The sequence below is a fragment of the Callorhinus ursinus genome, unplaced genomic scaffold (assembly GCF_003265705.2).
Source record: "Callorhinus ursinus isolate GAN/ISIS: 27379988/994484 unplaced genomic scaffold, GSC_fseal_2.0 scaffold36, whole genome shotgun sequence".
Taxonomy (NCBI): Eukaryota; Metazoa; Chordata; class Mammalia; order Carnivora; family Otariidae; genus Callorhinus; species Callorhinus ursinus.
In genome coordinates, this window is record NW_027397098.1 from 1,243,631 (window position 1) to 1,248,821 (window position 5,191).

The window sequence follows — 5,191 nt, forward strand, 5'->3', positions numbered from 1 at the left end:
AATAAGATGGGGATAAAAAGCATAGCATAGAAAATATAGTCAATAATATTGTAGTAATTTTGTGTAGTGAGGCATGGTAAATTATATTTCTCATGGTGAGCATTTTGTAATGTATATAGTTGTTTAATCACTGTGTAATACACCTGAAAATAATAGACGTCAATTATACTTTAGTTAAAAAAAATAAGTGAAGCAGATTACTCTCTATAATGTGGGTGGGCCTTGTCTAATCAGTTGAAGTCTTGCCTAAGACCAAAAGGCTGACCTTCACCCTGAGCAAAAGGAATTCTGCAGAAGAGGGATTTGGGACTTGACATGTAACATAGGCTTATTCTGGGTCTCTCTCTCCTGCTGACCTACCCTGCAGATTTTGGACTTGCCTTTCTATATAATCACATGAATGAATTCCTTATATATTCTTTTTTTTTTTTTCTCTAGGGAACCTTGTGTATGTCACAGGCATTCACACCACCAGACAAGTGGGACCTTCACAGATCTTTGATGGATAATCCCGTCTCCATTCCTGGCTTCTGATGAGATGTTTGAGGCAATCCATGAGTCATGTATCCAATGTCTTCAGCACTAACAAAGGTTGAATAGCCATAAATTTGGACTTCTATTTGGTAGAACACACTTTGGCTAAATTTTCTGCCCCTCTGAAACAAGGAGCATCTTTCTTCCTCTTTCCAATAACACTCTCCTTATTTCCTTATGAATCTTCACAAGCACTGCTTTTAGCATTCATATGTCTACAAACATTCTGTTTATGATGATGTGTTTTCTATCAGATGACATAGATTTTTACTACTGTGCTTTTCATTTCCTTCTGTGTCTTCACCAACAGCTCCTTTAACACCCATATTTTACCAACAGTTTGTTTAAGGCAATTGAGGCCCCTTCTATTCACTACAACAATCTGTACCATTATCCATTTCCATTATCCAATTCCAAAGCCACTTCCACATATTTGATTACTTATTCCAGAAGGATCTCTTCTAGGTATCAAAATCTGAATTAGTTTTCTGTAGAAGATGTAACAAATTATTGCAATATTGGTGGCTTAAAACAGCAGAAGTTCTGGACTCTGGAAGTCCAAAATCAGTATCACTGGGCTGAAATCAAGGTGTTAACAAAGCTATTTTCCTATACACTCGGGGAGAGAATCCATTCCTTACCTCATGTTATTTCTTGGTGTGTGGGCGCATCACTTCAATATCTGGCTCTGCCTTCATATCACATTCTTCTGTGTGTGTGTGTGCGCGCACGCACACACACACACACACGCAAATTTCCTTCTGCTTCTCTAGTGAGGATCCATGATTACATTGAGGGTTCACTGATTCAATGATCTAAGATAATCTCATTTCAATAATCTTTAAGAAATGAAACGTCATGTTATTAGTAGAATAGACACATAGACTAATGACATGCAAAAGACAGCTCTGAAAGTGACCCAGGAAGATAAGGGAATTTGGCATGTAATAGAATTGGCATTACATGTCAAAGTGTGAAAGATGGATTATTTAAATTCATGATATTTAGACAATTAACTATCCATAAGATAGAAATTAAAACTAAATTACTCAACATGATACAGAAACTTTCTGCTAAAGATCTCAGTGTTAAAAGCAAAACTTTTTTTTAAGATTTTATTTATTCATGAGAGACAGAGAGAGAGAGAGGCAGAGGGAGAAGCAGACTCCCAAGGAGCAGGGAGCCCGATGCGGGACTCGATCCCAGGACTCTGGGATCATGACCTGAGCCGAAGGCAGACGCTTAACCATCTGAGCCACCCAGGCGCCTAAAAGCAAAACTTTTTTATATGAAAATATCTTAATGAACTTGATATAAGGTAGGATTATTTAATTAAGAAATGAAATAACATACCTAAGGGATAAAAATGAGATAGGCAATTATATTAAAATTATAAACTGCTTTGGTTCAAAGCCAAACACCAGTAACAAAAGTTTCAGTGTAGTCTTTTAATTTTAATTTTTTTAATTCCAATATAATTAATATATAATGTTATCTTAGTTTAAGGTGTACAATATAGTGATTCAACAATTCCATACATTTCTCAATGCACATCATGATAAGTGTACTCTTAATCCCCATCACCTTTTTTATCCAACCCCTGAACCCCCTCCCCTCTGGCAATCACCACCTTTTTCTCTAAGACTCTGATTTTTTTGGTCCCTTTTTTCTTTGTTTTTTTTGTTCTTAAATTCCATGAGTGAATTTATGTAGTATTTGTCTTCCTCTGACTTATCTCACTTAGCATTATACTCTCTAGATCCATACATGTTATTGCAATTGGCAAGCAATCTAAGCCACATATGGAGAAAAGATGTTTGCAGATCATACAACCAACAAGGATTAGTATCCAGCATATAACAAGAACTCTTGGAATATTTAAGAAAATGCCAAAACATGTAATAGAATAACGGGCACAGATAGAGTAAATGTCATGGAAAATTTAGAACAAGGAGAGTTGCTCAGTTATACCACCCACCTCCTCTAGCATAGCAAAAGTTAAAATTTTTGAGAATATAAAGTTTAGGTGAGGATGTCAGCAAATAAAAATTCTTATGAACTACTATAAATTGTCCTAATCAGGTTGATGTGTTATTTGACACTATCTAATAACATTGAAGATGTGCAAATTCTGTAACCTAGAAGTCTTTCCACTAGGTTTGTCCTTAAACAATGCTGTTCAGAAGAATTTTTTGTGATGACAGAAATGACTTATATTCATACTGTCCAATATGGTAGCCATAGCCCGGAAAGTGACTAATATGGATAATGGGTACTTAAAATGTGGCTAGTGTGAGAAAATAAATATTTAATATTTAAATAATTTAAATTGAATTAAAGCATGTGGCTAGTGACTATTACCTTGGACAACATGGCCTTAGAAAAATCTCATAGGACATAGACAGAAAGATGTTCAATTCTGCATTTGTTGCAGGAGCTAAAAGCTAGAAATAATTGTAACTGGTCATAAATAAGGAAATATATAAATATATTTGGGTATATTCTAGGACAGTTAAAATGAATGAACTGGAACTATGCATATTACACTGGTAGGGGTAAATACCAAGCTGCTCTGACAATGAGAACCTAAAATTCTGTGGCTTAAATACCATGGAAGTTCATTGCTTTCTTATGGAGCAGTCTGTGTGATCAATCCAGTGAGTGGAGGTACATCTGTCTTCCAGGATTTCAGTCTCCTTCTGTCATTTGGTTTGCCCTTCCTGTACTCATCTGTATGATCAAAGCTGGGTCATGAGCAAGATCATATACCAAATGCTGGGGAAAGAGAAAAGAGGAATAGAGTAGCCATTTCCTTTTAAGAAAGTAAGAGGGAGTTCTACTCATTTCTGCTAGCATTCTAAAACCTTAGTTACATTAGAGATGGGAAATGAAGTCTCTCACTGGACAGGTATAACCTTGGGAAGAAGACCAGAGTGGATTTCGGCAGACAACCAACAATGTGACTCACTTTTTCCTACTGGCCACCCAAATATCTCTAGACACATTTCTTCTCTCCCATGTAACACTCCCCTCACAAGATAGACGATTTAAAGTTCCAGACAGTATGGCAAACAACTGGCCAAAATTTCTCGGCTAGATGTGGTTGTCTCCATTAGGTCTGGACGTATCTTTCCATGGTCTAGCCCTTTCTGAAAACAGGTTGTGGCCCATGCACCCTCCTACACTATGACATAGACAAATCCAGAATGCAAGAAGGAAGAACTGCAATAACACCCCCCCCCCCATTCAGTGATCCATAGAAGTCACCAAACATTGGTGCTCAGTAATCAGAGACACTCCTTGCCCGGACAGAGAAGTAAGTTCCTTGCTTTGCCAATCTGTCTACATCAGCTTCTTAGGGTAACTCCCTTGTTTTTGTTTTTGTTTTTTTTATGGTCCCTGTCTTACCCTCTAAGAATTTCTTTTTTGTCCATTCACTTTGGGACACATCTGAGGAGGGTGTTTATGCTCAAGATTAAACCATTCTTGGGGACTTCATGGGTGAAAAAATCAGAGAATTTTGCGAGTTAGAGTTTGGATTTTTTGATAGTATAATTCTTTGAAGAATTTTGTGTAAGCTAAATCTGTTTACATCCTGTCCAATTCTTCTCCCATTAGCCACATTCAAAATTCTTTTTTTTAAATTTTTTATTGTTATGTTAATCACCATACATTACATCATTAGTTTTTGATGTAGTGTTCCATGATTCATTGTTTGTGCATAACACCCAGTGCTCCACGCAGAATGTGCCCTCTTTAATACCCATCACCAGGTTAACCCATCCCCCCACCCTCCTCCCCTCTAGAACCCTCAGTTTGTTTTTCAGAGTCCATCATCTCTCATGGTTCGTCTCCCCCTCTGACTTACTCCCCCTTCATTCTTCCCCTCCTGCTATCTTCTTCTTTTTTTTTCTTAACATATGTTGCATTATTTGTTTCAGAAGTACAGCTCTATGATTCAACAGTCTTGCACAATTCACAGCACTCACCACAGCACATACCCTACCCAATGTCTATTACCCAGCCACCCCATCCCTCCCACCCACCCCCCACCACTCCAGCAACACTCGGTTTGTTTCCTGAGATTAAGAATTCCTCATATCAGGGAGGTCATATGATACAGGTCTTTCTCTAATTGACTTATTTCACTCATCATAACACCTTCCAGTTCTATCCACGTCGTTGCAAATGGCAAGATCTCATTCCTTTTGATGTCTGCATAATATTCCATTGTGTATATATACCACCTCTTCTTTATCCATTCATCTGTCGATGGACATCTTGGCTCTTTCCACAGTTTGGCTATTGTGGACATTGCTGCTATAAACATTGGGGTGCACATACCCCTTCGGGTCCCTACATATGTATCTTTGGGGTAAATACCCAGTAGTACAATTGCTGGATCGTATGGTAGCTCTATTTTCAACTGTTTGAGGAACCTCCATACCATTTTCCAGAGGGGTTGCAGCAGCTTGCATTCCCACCAACAGTGTAGGAGGGCTCCCCTTTCTCTGCATCCCCGCCAACATCTGTCGTTTCCTGACTTGTTAATTTTAGCCATTCGGACAGGTGTGAGGTGGTATCTCATTGAGGTTTTGATTTGGATTTCCTTGATGCCAAGTGATGTTGAGCACTTTTTCATGTGTCTGTTGGCCAT

The 5,191-nt window shown here is 38.1% G+C and overlaps 1 long non-coding RNA gene across 1 annotated transcript in view; it reads left to right on the top strand.

Moving 5' to 3' along the window:
* The first annotated feature begins 447 nt into the window (after nucleotides 1-447).
* The window catches only part of LOC141370483 (uncharacterized), a 90,587-nt gene continuing 85,843 nt past the window's right edge, over nucleotides 448-5,191 (top strand). The window contains exon 1 of the long non-coding RNA XR_012374540.1: nucleotides 448-591. This is a non-coding gene — a long non-coding RNA (uncharacterized lncRNA). The remainder of the gene's footprint in view (nucleotides 592-5,191) is intronic.